The sequence below is a fragment of the Anas acuta genome, chromosome 8 (genome assembly GCF_963932015.1).
Source record: "Anas acuta chromosome 8, bAnaAcu1.1, whole genome shotgun sequence".
In the NCBI taxonomy this organism is placed as follows: Eukaryota; Metazoa; Chordata; class Aves; order Anseriformes; family Anatidae; genus Anas; species Anas acuta.
The window spans coordinates 31,952,117-31,970,780 of NC_088986.1; the positions used below are offsets into that span (position 1 = coordinate 31,952,117).

At 37.6% G+C, this 18,664-nt stretch overlaps 1 protein-coding gene across 15 annotated transcripts in view; it reads left to right on the forward strand.

Annotated features, from left to right (window-relative positions):
- Positions 1-18,664, forward strand: part of ZNF644 (zinc finger protein 644) — a 56,723-nt gene that overhangs the window by 4,805 nt on the left and 33,254 nt on the right. For 10 of the 15 annotated variants that reach the window (XM_068691117.1, XM_068691116.1, XM_068691125.1 and 7 more), the window contains exon 2: positions 16,529-16,584. The gene's annotated coding sequence lies outside the window, so the exon portion shown is untranslated. Of the gene's footprint in view, positions 1-16,528; positions 16,589-17,504; positions 17,568-18,664 lie in introns of all 15 variants that reach the window. The other 5 variants (XM_068691122.1, XM_068691120.1, XM_068691121.1 and 2 more) reach the window with 2 other exon arrangements.

Sequence of the window (18,664 nt, forward strand, 5' to 3'; positions counted from 1 at the left end):
ATTGTATTTACTCATAAATGGTGTTGGTTCATTGAAGGAGAGCAAGCTTTCTTTAATTTAAAAGTAAGCAAATAACCCAAATAGTAGTATCTTATTGTTGTGCTGCGTTCCTGCCACTGTTAACTGTACACAGCAGCTGTTAGGTTGATGAACTGTTGCAGCAATGCCCTTATGCTGCCAATGAAGTTAAGGGGGGGGGGGGGGATAGAGTGGTTTAACAGTGAGTATGCATTTTTTGGGTGCATTTTGTTATGCTAAATATTAACTGGTCATTTCTTTGCCAATTTGGTAACACAGGAAGCTCTCCCTCCAATTGATGCACTTGTGGTAATGTTGGTAGGGGAGCTGCTGTTCTTACTGTGACTCGGCCCAGCTATCGGAAAAGGTAAATCTCTAGTTGGCATGTATTGATTGGTACTGAGTGCTTCATCTTACATGTAACTAGTTGAAGGATGGTGGCTTATTTAGAAATTTAGTATTTCTTGAAACTTAATCCAAAGGATGCAGTCTGTGCTCAAATCAGAACAAAGGTCAGGTTGCTGGGTTTGGGAATATAGTAGGCCTGTTGTTAGTGTGCAGTAACTTCAGTAGGCTTGACGTTGCAAGTTAGGGACATACCATACTTAAAAAACTTTGGATTTAAGGGCCTACTGTTTTTTGAGTGAAAAATAATAAATAAATAAAAGTTGCGGTCTGGTATTTGCCATCAGATTTTTTTTTTATAAAATGTTCTTATTTTATGAGTATTTGAAGGTTGTTTTTGTTTGTTGGTTTTGTTTTTTTTTTGCCTGCCTTTAATGTTTCAGTCTTCACAAAGCAGCTGTAAGGGAGAAGGATGCATCCTGGGAAACAGGTGCTATATTGATTTGTCCTCTTGTAGCTGAAGACTGGAACTGCGATCATTGCAACTCTCAGGTTCCCTGGGCTGGCTGCTAGCTCTGCCCTGGGAGAGTGCTTCCCACAAGTAATAGGTAGAACACAAACAAAGCAAGATGCATGTTACGGGTCTTGTATAGATTATCTTTATTTACAACCTTTTACTTCTACATGTCCTTTTTTTGCTTGAGTGAATAGTGCAGAGGTCCTTAGGATGTGATCAGATCATTGTAACATTGAAGAGTAGTAACTGAATCTGTCCGACCTGCTCCGTCACTGAGTAGCATTTGGCGCACTGGTAGCATGAATTGTGCTTTATCCCACCTACCTTCCTAGGTCGGCTTCCTGATGGGGACAGCGCTGGGCTTTCTCATTGAGGTTTCCCTTCAGCAAAGGCCTGCAGAGGAGGTTGGGGGGCTGCTTTTGGAAAACTCTTACTGATGGCTGCTTATAAAGCATAGCACTTGTGAAGCTGCTGTGCTCCTGCTGGTAAGAAGTTGTGGCCAGGTGTCTGGTTCTTGTCTGGCTGCAGTCCCTGGGGTGCTGGGTGCTAGTTGGTGTACTTGGTTTTGTCTGGTTTTGGTTTTGCTCTTCTTCCTAGAGCATTCTGGTTCGTAGGTTGCCTTTTTTCTTTCTTTTTCAACTTTTTTTTTTCTTCATGAGCAGCAGGCCTCTGAGTATATCTGCTGTTTGTTTCTGATTCTACTCAGCTTTTCTAGGAGCATTACCAATTTGAAGTAATTCTTGGCTTTCTCTTTTTGCAAAAGCACTTAATATTTATAATATTTATTGCTGGTGTCTTTCTTCATCTTCGTATGTAGGCATAAACCAACAGCTTTGTGGCTGTAGAGTTTCAGAGACTGCCTCTGTTGTTAAACTAACATTAAAAAATTATATTTTTTCAATCAAAAGGGGGTAGGAATTTTATAAAATGTAGACCCTTAAATTAGGTTCCCAACCACCACAAAAGTGATTGTAGGTTACTGAAGAGTTTATTGTATTTATGATTATTTTGTTTGCCAACAAACTGTTTTTCTGCATGATCTTAGGGAACCTAAGACTAGATTCTGTGCTCCGAAAGCATTTTATTTTGTTGCTATAAGCTGACTTGATATTAGAAACTATATTTTCAAGGGAGGACAGCCTTTGCTTGAGAAGTTCTGATACAAATAACCTTGTTTCTTCACACAGAAGTGCTGGGCTTTGTTGTTCTAATGCTATAGTTATGAGTGTATCTTCTGTGAGAAAATCGGGGTTGTTTGTGCTATTGCAGTGAGTGGGAAGTGACAGTTTCGCAGCTGCCTTTGCTCAGTTCTCGCCCACAGCGAAGTGGGTACTCCGTCCTTTTCTGCTTAGTTCCTGGCTCCTTTATTATTGTTGTTATTACTGGACCTATATGCGGAATTTGAAAATGCCAATAGTCATCAGTGACATCACTTAATCTATTCTGTTCTTGAGCAACATTTTAAAAACTGAGAAACTGTTGCATCTAGTGAAAGCAACTGCAGTGCATAAAAATAATGATTATGGTTACAACTCTGAAGTTACTAGAAAAACAGTTTTTCATCTTCTGTGAAGTTGAAAACAAAGTAGAAATTAGTGCCCCCTAGTCAGGTACTTAGTAACTAAGAAAAAAATTATGTTGTGGCAATTTTCTTCTGGGGAAAAGGTGGGAGGGTAAGTTGCGGGGGCATGTGATACTAGTGAATTAACCTCAATTAGCTGTGAAGGAAAAACTTGGAAGCTTTGGAGCAATTATAGAAGAGGAGGCAGGAGAGTTTGCTTCTCACATGCAAGCTGAAATGGTGGTGAAACTGAGGTGGAAAGGTTGCTTGTGTAGTACATGGAACGAAGACTTTAGAGACAGCATGTTGCATATTCTTCCTATATCTTTGCATTGGAGAAACCTCAGAAGGTTTGTTTTGTCTGACTTGTTAACTTTGGGATAGCGATTGTCATTTTCCGTGTCCTTATAAAGCCTTGAGTGTACTGGATATCAGTGACACATGTTATGATGGGAAGCAGTAGGTTTGTTGATGAGTGGCTTTAGCAAAGATTCTCACGGATGTTTTCTTTTGTTAGCTTTTTAAGATAAAGTGCGTCACAAGTACTCAGTGCCATGTTCCTGTAAATTACGAGTCCCTGTTGCCAGACTCCCTAGGTGGCAAGACTTTAAGCTTGCCACCTAGGTTAAGCTCATGGTGATTCTCACTGCTATACCTGTGGCAGAAAGTGCTGGAGGATTAGCAAAGTCCATCTCCTTTCCTGATGTGGATAAGGACTGGAGAGGAACAGCTTGTACAGAAAAAAAATTGTTTGCCAGGCCTACCACTCTACTTTGAAAGACTGCTATTGCTTTTTACCATTGTACCAGTCATGTGCGTTAACAGGGATTACTTACTTCTGCACAAGGAAGAGAACCAAAAATAGAAGTGATGCTGGGGAGAAACCACTTGAGTTACTATATAGCTGAAGTGTCATACCATTTCCAAAAATACCATACACATACAGCAGTAATTATTTTTTAGAAATGTCTAAAATACAAAGAGCTCTCCGATTTTGATCCTGTAGAGAGGAAAAAAAATTATTGCAGCCTTCTTGAAAGAGGTCATCTTTCAACACAGATGGTTCTTTAAATGTTCGACAGGGTAGTAGGAATTGAGAGCTGTAGTTCCCCTTTTGTTTTCTGCATCTCTTCTCTTGATTGAGGATTCTGTAAGGTTTGTTTGACTTGAGATGGGTTGGTTTGGAAGTTTAGTTATTTAAAATCTTGTTAATTTAGCTTACGTTTTTGAGTCCACTGAAGTTGTAGCAGAGGTGAACAGAGAAGAAGATATACAAGAGGTAGTATAACAAGTCTTTATGTCAAAAATGATTTAGATGTTAATTATTTTGTAATCACTGCAGAAGTTGTGTGTGTTCCTTTGCCTATCTATACAAATATTTTCACATAGAAATGAACTATTTTAATCTTATTACTTTTGAATGTAAGAGTGCTGTGTTGCAGAACAAGATATGAAGTTCTAAATTAAGGCTATGTCTAGGGTAATTTATTGTCATTTAGGAAAATTGAGAAGACATCCAGGTTCTGTGGTCTCTTCAGAAATCCAGTAGTATGCACTAAGGAATTAGAAGAATGGATTTATATATCTGCATGCCAAGTACTGCAGTACCCCCTCTGAAAACTTCTTCATACCATTTTGGAGTGTTAATGGGGAGTTGTTCTTTTGTCTGCCAAGACATTTATAGAAAAGTGTTTTTGTTAATTCCTTTTACATGATCGTTTTGGTGTTTAGGATGTTGGGCTCTTTTAAAAGAAGTTCTATTTAATGCATTTCAAATTGACGTGGCCTTAGGTCCATCTAGTAAGCCGGTCCTGAAGAATGCTGGTGCCTACTTCTTGTCAAGGGATGAGAACATAACGAAGGAGGAGAAGTGATTCCTTGTGTTGTGGTTTCTATGATCTTAAAACAAATCCACTTCCAACTTCCAAATAACTATTAATGCTAGGGCCCAGGGTGATTTTATTCAAAATAGTCTGCCTGTGACTTCACTTTCATTCCTCCAAACAGTTTTATCTTAACTTCATTTAAAAAAAACAAGTCAACTTCTGGAAAGCCATTTTCAGCAGGAAAAGTGTATTTTTTCCAACATGCTTAAGGTTGTCCTTTTTCTTAATGTTTTCTATCACTAGTGATTCATTTGCATTTCTTTTTTATTGTAAAGGAGATTTTGGCATTCAGAAGAGAAAATCAAAGAAGTATGACGTTAATCAACAGCTTATTTATGAGAATATATAAATATTGAAGTTCAACTATGAAGCTTAACCTTTTGTTACCAATACTTTTTAATTCAGGATTCACACTTTGTTCTTAATAGGGCAACTCAACTCATTTAAAAAAAATGGTAAAAAGAAAAAAAAATCCTTCCCTTTCTTTAGTCTTGTTTTCAGTACAAATCTGAGTATTTTATGAAAGCTGTAACTCAAAAAAAAAAAAAAAAAAGGGCAAATGTCATATTGTTTTCCTCTAAACGTTATGAATTCCCAGCAACTTTCTGCTAGGTTTAAATACAGTCAGGGAATAGCTTTAGTTAGGGTATTCTGAAGTGTAATACTGGGAAAGCTGGCCTGTTCTTTGTTGTTAACTGCTTTCAGTTTCTGTTTCACTTGTTCTTTAGATTTTCTTTAGTGAATCTAGCGATTCAGACATAATGTCTTCAGTGTTTTGAAATGGAGTGGTTGCGTGTGTGGCGTGTGCCAAATGTGCGGGTATTTATTTCATACTCTTGATTTTATACAAATGACTTAATGATTTTTTTAATTATTTTTTAGCCAGTTCAGGTCCTGTTCTGCAGTCTTCCTGTAACCCAGTGTCAAGTGTGTGAAGTAGGCTTAGGGAATATATTTCACGTCTGTTCTGTTTCTTGGGCTGCTTTAGAAAGTTTGCTTGGAAAATCTGTTTTGGTCAGGAAAACTGAACTTACAGCATTGTGGTATGTGTGTATTTGACAACCCAGTGTACTGTAAAGCCACAACTAGATCAGACGCCTAACTACAGCCAGTGGACAGGGTATGCACACATCAGGATAACCAGCGTGGCTTCCTTTTTGCTGTTGCCTCTTCTGAAAGTCTCACAGCTGCTTTGAGGGCATACCAGGAGGATGTTTTCCTAAAGCCAGAACAAAGGTATTCATTACTGTAATCCATCATGTGATGGAGATACCAGCACTTTTATCATTTGAACGATATTTCATACGAGTGGCAATGTGTGTCACGTGGCCAAATGGAACAGCTAAGGAGGTGGAGATAAAGTCGCTGAACACTTGCAGTGTAATGGGGTTTCTGTTTTGTGGTATGCCATGAATGTTGTGACCTTAAATAGATTTGTTAGAACCTGTAGGTCCTGCTTCAGCTTATTGGCTGGTCTGCATTACTGCTAGGTAGTGGAAACGCGGCCAGAAGATCTATTTCTGCAGGTGTGACAAGGCAGTAAAAAAGCAGTATACTTTGTGTATGCAAATGAAGGGAGATGTCTGCACATGAAACACTACATGCTTACAACTGAAATCTCAGATATTTTATTACTAAAAATATTTTTTTTTTACACATTGGAAAGATTGAGATTGTCCATTGGCTATTGTGTATTTGGAAGAATTATTTCAAATAATTCAAGCAATTTAAAATTATTTCAAATACTATTTGAAGATAGAAAACTTTTGCCCAGGTTCTTACTAAGCAAAAGGAAGTGAACAGTGAAACAAAGTCCACAAACATTTAAAGGGCGTATGTTCAAAGAGAGAAGCATTTCCATATGATAGACAATGTCAGAAGCTTAAAGTGCTACCAAACCAAGAGTGAACATTGAGTAGCTCAGTGGGGAATGGGTTTTTACTTAACCAAAAAAAAAAAATCAATGCCTACTATACAATCCTAGAATGGTTTGGATTGGAAGGCAACTTAAATATACCTTCTAGTCCACCCCCTCACCATGGTTGGGGAGGGACACCTCCCATTAAATCAGGTTGCTCAAGGTCCCATCCAACCTGGGTTTGAACACTTCTGGGGAGACGCATCTTGACCCCATCACCCAAAGCAGCCCGCTGCCTTCATAAAGCAGGCTCCTGCAAAATGAAGAAGCAGCTTTACATTACTGGTACCTGTGTGTGACTCTTCAAAGAAGTCTTTCATACATCACAAGGAATAGAATGTATACAAGCCCAATTAGAAACAAAAGTATTTTACAGCTTCTGTTCAAGTCTGAAAAACAGTGGTTGAATTTAATTATATAAAGCAAATTTTTGTATGTGTATTTTATATGGACAAAACTATTGTAGGAAGAATGCTGATACTGGCATAGATAGATATCTTAAGTGATTATGTAGTTTTCTTCTTCCTGGGACATTCATTATAGTGACAGCTTAGCCCTCTGATGAGCAGACTGGGAGTTAGCTATGGTGTTTAAAGATGCTAATACTCCAATGTCTGTTCTGTCCTCTGCTGGAGGTTACCATCGTAGGGCTATCAGAATAAAATATCTCAGCCATACTAACTTACTGGTCAACATAAGCCTACCTACATTTCAAGTTTATGCCCTTGTATGCAGGATATTTGTTATTAGTTTATAAGCACAGTTTTACAAATATTTATGGAAATCTAAGTGCATGAAATCTTCAGAATTTTTTTCTCAGACTTTGCAGGTTCACGTACATGGAATATACGCTTCCTCTAAGGCTGTGAACATGAGATTCCCTTTCCTGTTGTGGTCTATGAGAAGTGTCAGAAATGCTGCCTCACCAGACATTGATGGGTGTTACAGCTCATGATCCTAAGATAGCCATGCATTGAAGTACAACTAGCTCGTGAGAAAGAGCATCTGGATGTAGGATCCTGTTTAGTTGGGGTACTTGCAGGTTGATTTCCTGCAGGCAACTTTCAGAAATTCTAGTTTAATCTTTTCTGTTACCTTTCCTTTCATTGCTGCAATGAATGGAGCGTATTTCACTTTCTTATTATTACCCTCACACAACTTCTTGCTTTCAAACTGTAATGGAAAAATTATATATATATTTTTTTTTCAGAGGGCCGGAACACCTCTATTATTAAAAGAGGCTGAGGGAGCTGGGGTTGTTCAGCCCGGAGAAGAGAAGGCTCCAGTGAGACCTTATAGCCGCTTTCCAGTACCTACAGGGGACCTAAAGGAAAGCTGGGGAGGGACTCTGTTAGGGACATGAGTGATAGGGATAGGACAAGAAGTAATGGCTTTAAGTTAAAAGAGAATAGTTCTAGACTAGATATTTGGAAGAAATTCTTCACTCAGATGGTGGTGAGGCACTGGTACAGGCTGCCCAGAGAGGCTGTGTACGCCCTATCCCTGGAGGTGTTCAAGACCAGGCTGGATGGGGCTCTGAGCAGCCTGGTCTGGCGGGAGGTATCCCTGCCCACGGCATGGGGTTGGAATTAGGTGGAGTTAAGGTCCTTCCCAATCTAAACTGGTCTATGTTTCTGTGAAAATAGTGTAATTTATCACTAATTTTGAGCTGTAGGATTTTAGGCTCTGCCCTTTCTAAAAATGGCATTGCAGTCTTAAGAAAGCAAGGAAAGTGCTTAAGGTGCTGTCATTTTTAAGACTGCAAAAGTGTAGAGGAGGAGTTGGAAATGAATGTGCATGCTATTTTTGTTTCAGATCAGTTTTCTAACAGAAAATCCAGGGAGATGTGAATCTACTAAGAAATTGCTTTTGGCTACAGCACCTGCTTTGATTTTGTAATCTCTGATCTGAGGGTTTTTCTGTGACTGCTCTTAGTGTAATGACCAAGAATACACTCTGCTACTTGAGTAATCTTGTACTGGACTGTGTTCTCATAGCCTGAAGGTTGAAGTAATTAATTACATTGCTCTTCTTCTTCACCGTTGTGCTGCAGACCGCTTAGTCTCCGAAATTCACTTGTTCTAAAAGTGCATTGCCATACTGTTATGATTTCATTAGTGTAAGCTGAAATTGTGTAGAGTACAGCATTAGAGAATGCTGTTAGGTAAGTACACTTGACTAAAGAATATAGTCTAGAGGGAGGTATCCTAAAGTATGTAGCCAGAGAGAAAACTTAAGCAATTTACCGCCGTGGGATTTAAACAGAGATTGTAGCAAGAACTGTTGGTGATGGAAGTGTGTTAAAGCTGAAGAGAAAATGGCTTCCCAAAATCATTGTTGCTACAGTAACAACATGGCTTGACTATTAATATGCTGCTTTCATCTGCTGTTAGATACGTTGCATAAGATATTTCTTTTAGGTTAAAGAGTCCTTACTGGAAACAGAGATTTAAATCCACTTAAATATTATTGGATATCATCAAGCTTCTTGTTTTAGAATATTAATCTATTTACTGGAAAGACTAATTTCTAGTAAATAATTATAAAAATTGTTTTCTACAAAAATAGATAATGGTTTTAAATTTTATTAATAGCTTTGTCTTTATAAAAGCAACTTGCAGGGGAAAAAAAAAGTACTGTAAGTGATCTCTTTCGGTAATCATTTTAAAAGAAAACTAATGCTATTTTACAAATTATTTGGTATGTGTCAATGTAATTCTGTTTTCCAGAAATTAAGCCCTTAATGTGTTGTGTTTTTTTTTTTTTTTAGCAAAGCTTTGTTTTGAGACAGTTTTGTATTTTGATCTAAACTTTAAAAAGAGAGAAAAGCTACATCCTGTTTGAAAATTTAAAAATAAGAAAGGGGTGTATGTAAGAGTGATATGCATGTAGCTATCTGGATTATACTTCCTTGCATAGGGATGTAAATGTATGTATTCTGGAATGAACTTTTTGCCTTTTTTCATTAATTGTGAAGAACACGGTGATGCTGAAGAATTTCAGAAGGGATATAATGAAGAGGTCAGTCAGGAAGGGGATGTATGAAGACTAAATGATGAATTTTTGTGTGTGGCAGGATTCCACAGGTGGCAGGCTTGGGGGTGGGTATAGGCTGAGAATAAACTGTCTATTCTTCATCAAAGTCCCATATGTGTGGTATGTCTTGTATACCTATAGCAGTTCCACTTTTCTGCAGTGCTTTCAATTTCTTGAGAAGTTCTGTCAGATGTCCTGACTGAAAAAGCACCCAAGTCATTCAGTAGAGATGGAGCTGGTAACAGTTCTGTATTAAGGGGACTTCTGAAAGATTACTCAGTGGTCATTGGTAAGAAGTTGAGAGGGCCCTTAGTATCTGGTTGCCTAAGGCTTGGAATGCAAGTATCTGTACTTAAAGCATGGTATTTCTTAAGTACTGTATATGCTTTATTTACTTTGAATTTACATGCTTATTATTTTTATCTTACAATCTATTTCACATCTTCACAATCTTGTACAAAACAATCTTCTGACTCATTTCAGCAGAATCCTCCTGCCTTATTTACTGCATCTCAGACTCGTGCCAAATGCATAAATTACATCTTTCATGACTGTAGGAAAATGCATAATATGTTTTTGTTTAAAAAAAAAATCATTTGGACAATGGAATGTTGTTGCTTCATGATATATGAAAGGGGATGTACACAACTGTGAAAAGTTTTTGACTCTTACGCTCAGCTTTGCCTCCTTTTTATTTTATCAAAATTCAGTGGGCTTTGTAGAAGAGAGGATGACACTACAAACATGCAACAACAGTACAGTTTGCTACTCTGAAAATGAACTTCGAAGTGGAACAAGATATTTTATTAAAATGAGCAAGTGGAAGGTGCTGCCTCAGATGTTGAAAGACTATCTTTAGGAAAAAGTACTGTAGTGAAGAAACTTTCTGTTTTGGATTTCTGAAAACTTACTTCAGCTGAGAAACTTAAGTACGTAAACCTAGACTAGAAATTGTGAAGCAACCATGACCAGCTTCTGTGAAGTACACAAGATCTCTTGTAACTGTATCTATTTTCTGGAGCACATTCATGCAGTGCTCATGGTCGGAAGGTATGTTGCTGTATTTTGGAGTGCTGTATATGAAGCATATGTGGTGATACAGTGAAGGAAGAATATACAGAATATATGTATACAGAATATGTATACAGATAATGTATACAGAATATACATTGTAATTCGGGCTGGAGGAGAGAGGAATTCCATAGCTAAAGGGCTGAGGCAGTTACTGCACAGGTAACTTATTGAAGAGATAAAGAGATTGAAGAGATAATCTAATGAAAAGAGAAGTGTTCAGTGTCAAGGATGATGCCAAGGTTGTGTACTGTGTCAGTGGTTTGAAGTGAAATGGAGATGCATTGTCACCCTGCTTTAGACTTTTCTTGAGAGAATCCTATTTGAGAGAAGCGGTTATGGTTAAGGTATGTAACTGCAGGGAACCATGAGCTAGTTCATGTGGTCAAGATAAATAGGCTGCAGGATGACTGAAAACTTGCAGGTGTTTATCATGCAAGTGCCATATTGACCATTACTTTAAACTGGTAAAGAAATGGTGTAGAAAGAAGGTGAATTATTTCTCTATAGCTTGTTGCTTATGTTCTGTTAACTATCATTGTTAGTTATGGCATGAGGAATGCCATTTAATATAGTTGGATATTGATGGACTGTAAACATTGAATATCAACAGTATTTAGAATATTACAGCTTATTTGGTAGGGAAATGACACTGATAAGTACCCTTCATAGATGATAAATTAATATTTCTTAAAGTCTGGAAGTTCTAAATGTTTTCAGAACTCTATCTTTAAACTGATACTTGAATTTAGTGCTTTTATGATGCTTTCATTTGTATGTTGACTGTTATATATTTGCTTGCTGGATGATACATGCTCAAAGCAAACAGCTCTTAAATATTTCTGCTTTTTGTTCATATCCTCTTGTTTCTCTGTAGATGTCTTTCCATCTTGATTGTGTGCCTGTTGTGTATACATCTACATGCTTACTTATATGTCTGTTTAGAGATGGAGATGAAAAGCAACCTTTTTAACTAACAGCTGTTCTATTAATCCAAGCCCCAGCCTACCTAGAATGTTTTTCCCTCCAAGGGCTTTTCCATTTTTTTCATCTAAGTAATAGACATTTTTGAAATAATAATTAAATTTGTCATTTGACTTGATTGATAAGTTGATTTAAAAAAAAAAAAAAACAAACTTGTGTTTTATCAAGTTATTCTCTCTGGGTACTTTTTTTTTTCTCCACTGTGATAATCCTATTGGTGTTGCGTTCATCTACTTGTAATCATCCTGTTTGGACTGAAACAGCTTCAGATGATCGGATGTGTTCATCTCCTATGCTGTCGTACTTTTCCTTGAAGTGCTTTGCCGTCCCATATGGGGTGTTGTAAAAAAGCAAAACTTCCTGTGAATAGAAAAATGAAAGATTTCAGCAGTTCCACGTGAAAGCCTCACCACAGCTTTGGGAACTGTGCCTGTGCGTTTTACTGTGGTGAATAGATAACTGAAGAACTGTAGCTTCTTTGAACTATTTTTTCAGATATAACTCAAAATCTAGCAGGAAATTGAAAATGCAGGAGGCAGTCTTCTCAGTCCCTTGTTTTCTTGCTTTATTCACTGAAGACTCTTTGAAGGCAGAAGCATCTCCAATAAAAGGACTTAAATTTTGTCTCTATGTAGGTTGTGAAGTGTTAAGTTTATGATTAATTATACGTCTGGATAATTATGGCTTCAGTAAGGTACCTGCATGTAAATAACACTTTGCAGTAACTATTGCAAGAACTGTGATTTTTTCCTTTGCAAATTTAACTTTTTGGTAAAATAGATTGTGGCATTTATAATTCATTTGATTAGTGTAGTACAGGTTCAGATAACTCTTGCAAATTGTCAAAGGGAATTAGTTTTGTGGCTTTAGAGAAGAATCTCATGTTCAAATTCAAGGTGTTTATTTAGCTTACTCTGAATGTTAGTTCTATATATTTGTCAGTACTGAATGTTAAGTTAGGTTTATACTTTTCAATAGAAATCAAAATGCATTAAAACCACTTCTTGCTAGCAGAGAGCTGAAGCTACATTTTGTACAGATGAGGTTATTCCTCGCTACTTGTTGATAAAATGGAGGTCTGGGTTTGTATTCAGTGAGTATTCAGCTGTAGTAACTGATTTGGAAGAGACTACTGTCAGCTAGGTTTTTCCTTTTTCAGTCCTCTTCTGAAATTTTTATCCTTGGTAGTTGTGGGTGAGATGTTAACTGGAGCAGCTTCTGGGCTTTTTGTAACCTCTGCTTTCTGCTAGCTGTTTTTTCTGCCTTATTAGGTTTGTTAGATTTCTGTAAGATTATAAAAGATTTCCAGAGCTGTATCAGGTATTAGAAGGAAATTTCGATCCTTTCTCCTGCCAAATCTCTCCACCACCTTTGAATTTAGCAGGTCTTATTGCTGGGACATCAGTGTCCTAATAAAGGTAAATGTCACTCTCAACCAACTAATGAAGTCATGTTAATCTCAGTAAGTACTTGAAGTGAAGAATACAGCTGCAAGTGTTGTGCTGTGTTTTTGCATTTTAATATTGTTAAATTGTTCTTATATTGGTTTTGTGGTTTTTGCATCTTACACTAACAAAAGAAGTTCTTACATTTTATTCTAGTCCTTGTTTTTCTGTCTTCCTTCCTTCCCCTCAAATCAAAAGCAGCTATGGAGGCAAAAGCAAGTTTTATATTACATTATAACTCCTTACTTTAAAGAAACAGCAAAACAAAACAAAAACACCTTATGTCCTTATGTTCCTGACTGCAACCTTTCCAGGAGAAGGTGGTGGTTAGAGATAATTAAGGGTCTTTCCCTGGATAGATGTAGAAGTATCAGTTGTTACAGATCTGTTAGGAAATATTTTTTCTATTACAGATAAGGACTAAATGGTAGAAAAACGCATCAGAACTCTTAGCAGGATTACTGCAAATTTTATTTTTTCATTGTACACCTTTGCGTTCTTATGTTTCTCAAACACTTCTCCACAGAGAAGGGCGTGATTTAGGAGATATTTTATTATTGCAAGCAGGACCCTAATAACTTGAATAAGAGGTGAACAAAAGCAAATTTAGTCTTAAAAATAAAATGTGGTGGTAATGACCAAAGGGGTAGTTGAACAAGTTTTGTGAAGTACCTCTTATTTGTCTTCATGTAAACCTTTTATTGTGAATGGCTGTGAGCTTGATATGAGTCGTGGATGAAGTGTTCTCTGCTACTTGTATAGATGGGAAAGTAGTTAACTGTTGTTAATGAACCTGAATTTGGGGGTAGCAACTATAACTTGTATACTTGGAAAAGCAGTATAATGGAAGCTTTTGGAGCTGATCTCCAGCTGGTCAGAAAGATTTCATTTTTTTTAACTGGTGTGTTGTGATCATCAACAACTAATTTACAGCCTGCATAGTTTTAGCTTACTCCTCAGATGCTTTTTGAGAATCTTTTTCTCTCTTTCTGTAGCGTGCACATGACTGTGCTTCTATCTTTGAGCAATATCCATGTATGTGACTTAGTCATTGCGTATAAACTGGAGAAATTGTGCCTGCTTTGGCCTTTTTCCAGTGTTGTATGAGAAGAAGTATCATTGATATGTTGCTTTTTTTTCCACTGGGCAAAGCGAAATCCCTGCCCACAAACCAGCCTTATTTCGTATTTATTGTTTGATGAGAAATGCTTGTACTTTTAGACACTTCAAGTCCGTGTCCCTTTAATATCACTGGGGGTACCTGTGAGGTGTTGCCCATCTCTGCCTTTGCAGTTTTCTTCCTACTTGCTGTTCTCTGCTGGAGAACAGGCTAGATGTGTGTCAGTGGTCAGAAGCATAACATTTTTGTAGCGGTCCTTTTACTGCTGTGGGCTGCTTTTCCCTTGTGTCAGGTCTCGAGGTGAGTGCACTGTAACTGCATTTCTTACTGGCTTCCCAGTCCCCTGTGATACTTGCTTTAGTACCTGGTGAGGGAGAGCCACTTTCATTTCCACTTCCTTTCCTGATAATGAGAATTAAGACAGGAAAAATCAGAGGCAAAGCATTTGTGATTTTGAAATCTTTGCCTTTCCCTGAGGAGTCTTGGAGAAGTACTTCTCTTGGATCTACTGGGAGAGAATTTCAGGTGCTCGGTTATTTCAAGTGTCAACACTCTTGAAATGAATAGTATGTGTTAAGATTTGATTGTTTGTGCTGGAGTGAGAGGAATTCTCCTTCACAGCATTAGGACTTTGAGGGGTGAGTGTTGGTTAAGTAGTGTGGGTTCGGCCACTTTGAACAGTGTGAGTCTCGATGCTGTCAGTAGTGTGGGCTAAGGTCGGTGTGTCTCACTGTGGGTTGCATTGCCTGCACTAAAATGCTTGCATGCCCCTGCAGGTAGCGTCTCCCGTGGGGTGAATCTTTGAACACCGGAGGTTTTGAAATCCCCAAAGGGGGAGATAAACTTCAAAGGGCCCTGCAGAATTGTAATGCAGGGCTTTGGTGGCCAGCCCTTTGGTCCTTCAGCAGTTTGCTTGTCGATAGTCTCATGGTGAAATTTATGTCACCTTCCCTTCAGCTGGACAATATCCTAATTCACAGAATCACAGAATTTCTAGGTTGGAAGAGACTTCAAGATCATCGAGTCCAACCTCTGACCTAACACTAACAGTCCCCACTAAACCATATCCCTAAGGTCTACATCTAAACGTCTTTTAAAGACTTCCAGGGATGGTGACTCCACCACTTCCCTGGGCAGCCTGTTCCAATGTCTAACAACCCTTTCAGTAAAGAAGTTCTTCCTAACATCCAGCCTAAAACTCCCCTGGCGCAACTTTAGCCCATTCCCCCTCGTCCTGTTACCAGGCACGTGGGAGACCAGACCAACCCCCACCTCGCTACAGCCTCCTTTAAGGTATCTGTAAAGAGCAAATTTATGATGGTCCATCTTCTGTCTTCCCTTCTCGTTGGTTCTGTGCCAGTGGTAGATAAAGGGTAACCCAACTTTTTTTTTTTTTTTTTCCCTGAAGTGCTTTGTGAGCTCCCTGTGAACAAAGAGTACTACATTTGAGAATACCTGTATTTAAGCTTTATCTAAGGAGTAGATGCTTTCCAGATTATGTAGGCTAAGGCTTTCAGTTTCATGCAACAGTCCGAACTGCTAGGTCCAGAATAAGGTATTCCATGAAAAAAGTGTTACAGCCTGCTGGATTACTGCAGTTGTCGCCTTCGGTTGTCTGGGCTCAGTCCTTTGATGCAAAGATTTGGTCTGCAGTTGAGTCAGGAACCATGAAAACTATGTTGCCTGTGTAATTTAGACAGGTGGCTTTGAGACAGGCTGTCTGGGGAACTCAGATTCAGAAAACTGACAAATTTAGGAGAGGAATCTTTAGGTAGTATGTGAGAATACATATCTCTTCCGGAGTTAATTCTGGTGATAGATACATGGGTTTAGTCTATATACGAATAACCTCTGCTGGAAAGCTGTATGCTGGTTGTCTTCATTGGTAATAAACCAGTTCTGCAGAAAGCTGTACCCAAATCTGGTGCAACTTTAGTGACTTTCAGAGCATCTTCCAGAGGTCATTTAGCTTGATGCCTCCAACTAGAAAGTGAAAAGTTTCCTTGTGTAGTTATTTTGAAGATCCATAAGCAAAACTGAAAATAGAATGTTTAATCTGACATTAATCAGCCTTCATGAAGGCAAAGTAGTTTAAGATTTTTAAATGGGACGGCTAACCTTAAAATGATAGTTAACACAACTTTTTCCTAGGAAAAGCAAGGAGTTGGTGAGGCCTGGTATTAAAACTGTCCCAACACTTAATTCCAGATATGCTGATAGTTTTTGCTAAGAAGGTTAGAAAATTGTTTTTGTTTGTAGCCATTTTCCTCTCTGTGCTTCATTCCCCATTCGGTGAAAATAAGATAGCTGAGTGTGAAGGCACTGGCAGAGGATGCAGGAGAACTTTTCTTGTAATGCAACTTTTTTCCCCCTTTTCTGCCCACTTACTTTAATAGCATACGTATACTTGATATGGTTTCTTGGTAGATTAGTAACAACGTTTGTTATTTGAAAATCACGCTTATTTGACAGAAATACGCTAGAATTTTGATATTCCAACCTGAGACAAAACTGGTAGAATTCATCTGTGGGTAGGAATTTCTTGTTTTGCTTTTCTTGGCTGGTGTTATAGAACACAAGCAGAAAACAATGACAGCTGTACAGTAAATTTTTGTTTTACTTTGCAGGTTTGTTTTAATGCGGAAGTGGATCTCACAGCTTAGTACAAATAAAACAAACAAAGGTGAGTAGATTTTTTTTTTTCCCCTGGATTCCTTGGGTCCATTAGACATACAGCTAAACACTGAGGACAAAAAGTCATTGAAAAAATGAATTGTATTGCAACTTGTATCTAGATTACTGTGATTTATGTGTACAGTGTTATGATACAAAAACAGGAACACCCCTTTCCCCAGTACTTAAAATTATCATGACATTTATGTTTTTTCCTGCAAACTATGATAGTCAAAAAGCTATCATGGCATTCTGTTAGTTATCGAGAGGCAGAATTATGAGTACTTAAGATTAATTTTGTTTCCTGCATACTACCTACCTGGTTTCTAAGAACTGAAAATGTATGTTGCATTGTCAAAACAGTGTGTTAAACTTGCACTTTCACTATTAATAAATAACTGTGATAAATCTGACCAGCTACCAAACAGCAAATTATTAAAAAAAAAAAAAATCCCTATCCTGCCCTTAGCTCTTTTGGGAACTATTTGTAAGACAAAGCATATGAAGGCTTACTGTGGAATCTGGGTGTCCATTTGCAGTTGCAAGTTGTCAGCAGTCAGGGAAACAAAAAAAATCTGTTACTTCAACACTTCTTGTCCACACCCCACTATTACAATAATTATTTTGATATGGAACTTAGCTAAACACAGATTTTGCTTCTCTTTATGTTGCTTAGTGTTCTACTTTGGGAACACTTTGGACTATAAAACTAATCTTTCTCCATTAAATTACATTAAACACTTTTAAGAGCAATTTGGTTTCAGCTGTTTTAGCCTGATTCTTTCATGAGTGTCTTTAGGTAAGAATGCAAAGTAAATTCTCATTAATGTAGACGTGGGTCTTGATGGAACTGGGTATGCAGGCTTCCTTAGCAAATAAGAGCTGTATTCTCAAGTTTTCTGCTCGCTCTTGACTGGTATGTTATCTTAGAATTTAGCTGCTCATGGTGACTTTGTATTTTGAAGAAGTGAGAGGGAAGTCCCATTTGCTCAAGTGAGTTTGTATTTCATTTCTAATATTAGACTTAATACAGCTTTAAAAAAATGTAGTATGTGCATTTTAAAATTGGCGTGACCTGCTTTGCTGGTATTTTCTGCTCTGCTAGGACTTTTAGAGCTACTACTGTCAACTGTAAAATGTTGATTTTTAACAGAATACTTTGTGAGGAATCGAAAACAATTCTTTTATTTTTTTTTCTTTGTATAATGTGTAACTGATTCAGGACTTAAATTATGAATTGTCTTCTGAACTACAAAGAATTAAAAGCAAGCTATATTGCTGTAGTATGCATATACTTACGTGTAGAGGAATGTTTTATGCCTTTGACTGACATTGCAGGTTTATAGAATGTGCTGCTTTGAGAAAAGGAATAAATGTAACTCCGCAAAAGGAAGTAAATTTCTTTATCTGGGGTTGGGCTTAAAACAAAAGAATCCTAGCTAGGCAGATGATGCGATTTCACAGTAAGGTTTAAATTGGTCATTGTGCGTTCTGATGCTTTCAGTACTTAGCTTACATTGTCCCTTTAATTTATGTGGTATCTTGTTGTTGGTTTAAATACAGAAAGTTAGTTGAGAAGTCTGCAACATGAAAGTAACCGATTGTGTTCTTTGAGTGTGAAATCAGTCTTCTGAATGAAATTCCAAAGACCTTTCATCTTAATTGTGGTTAGCTATGTACAATAGAATTAAGCTGTTCTCTGAGGAGAAAGCCTGTATGTATTCTTGCATATACAGCAAGAGGACAGAAAAATGTGAAAGAATATATGCAAACAGTATAATGACATTTGATCAATACTGTTATTGATTGGAGGAGATCTTGTGGTTCTGATGGAACTATGAAAATGACAATTGAATAGTCAATAAATCAATAAAAATGCTACATATTATAAGGGAACAAACCAAAAAACAAATATCCATTTATATGAATTTGCAGTGCTGTGCTATGTATGTTATGAACAAACTGTATCGAAGCTTGGTGCTAGTTTAGTCCTGTGACTGAAAAGCAACATAGAGCTGAAGAAGATTCAGAGAATGGCAGCAAGGACAACTCTGAAAGATTTTAACAAACAGCCTGTACTTATCAACTGT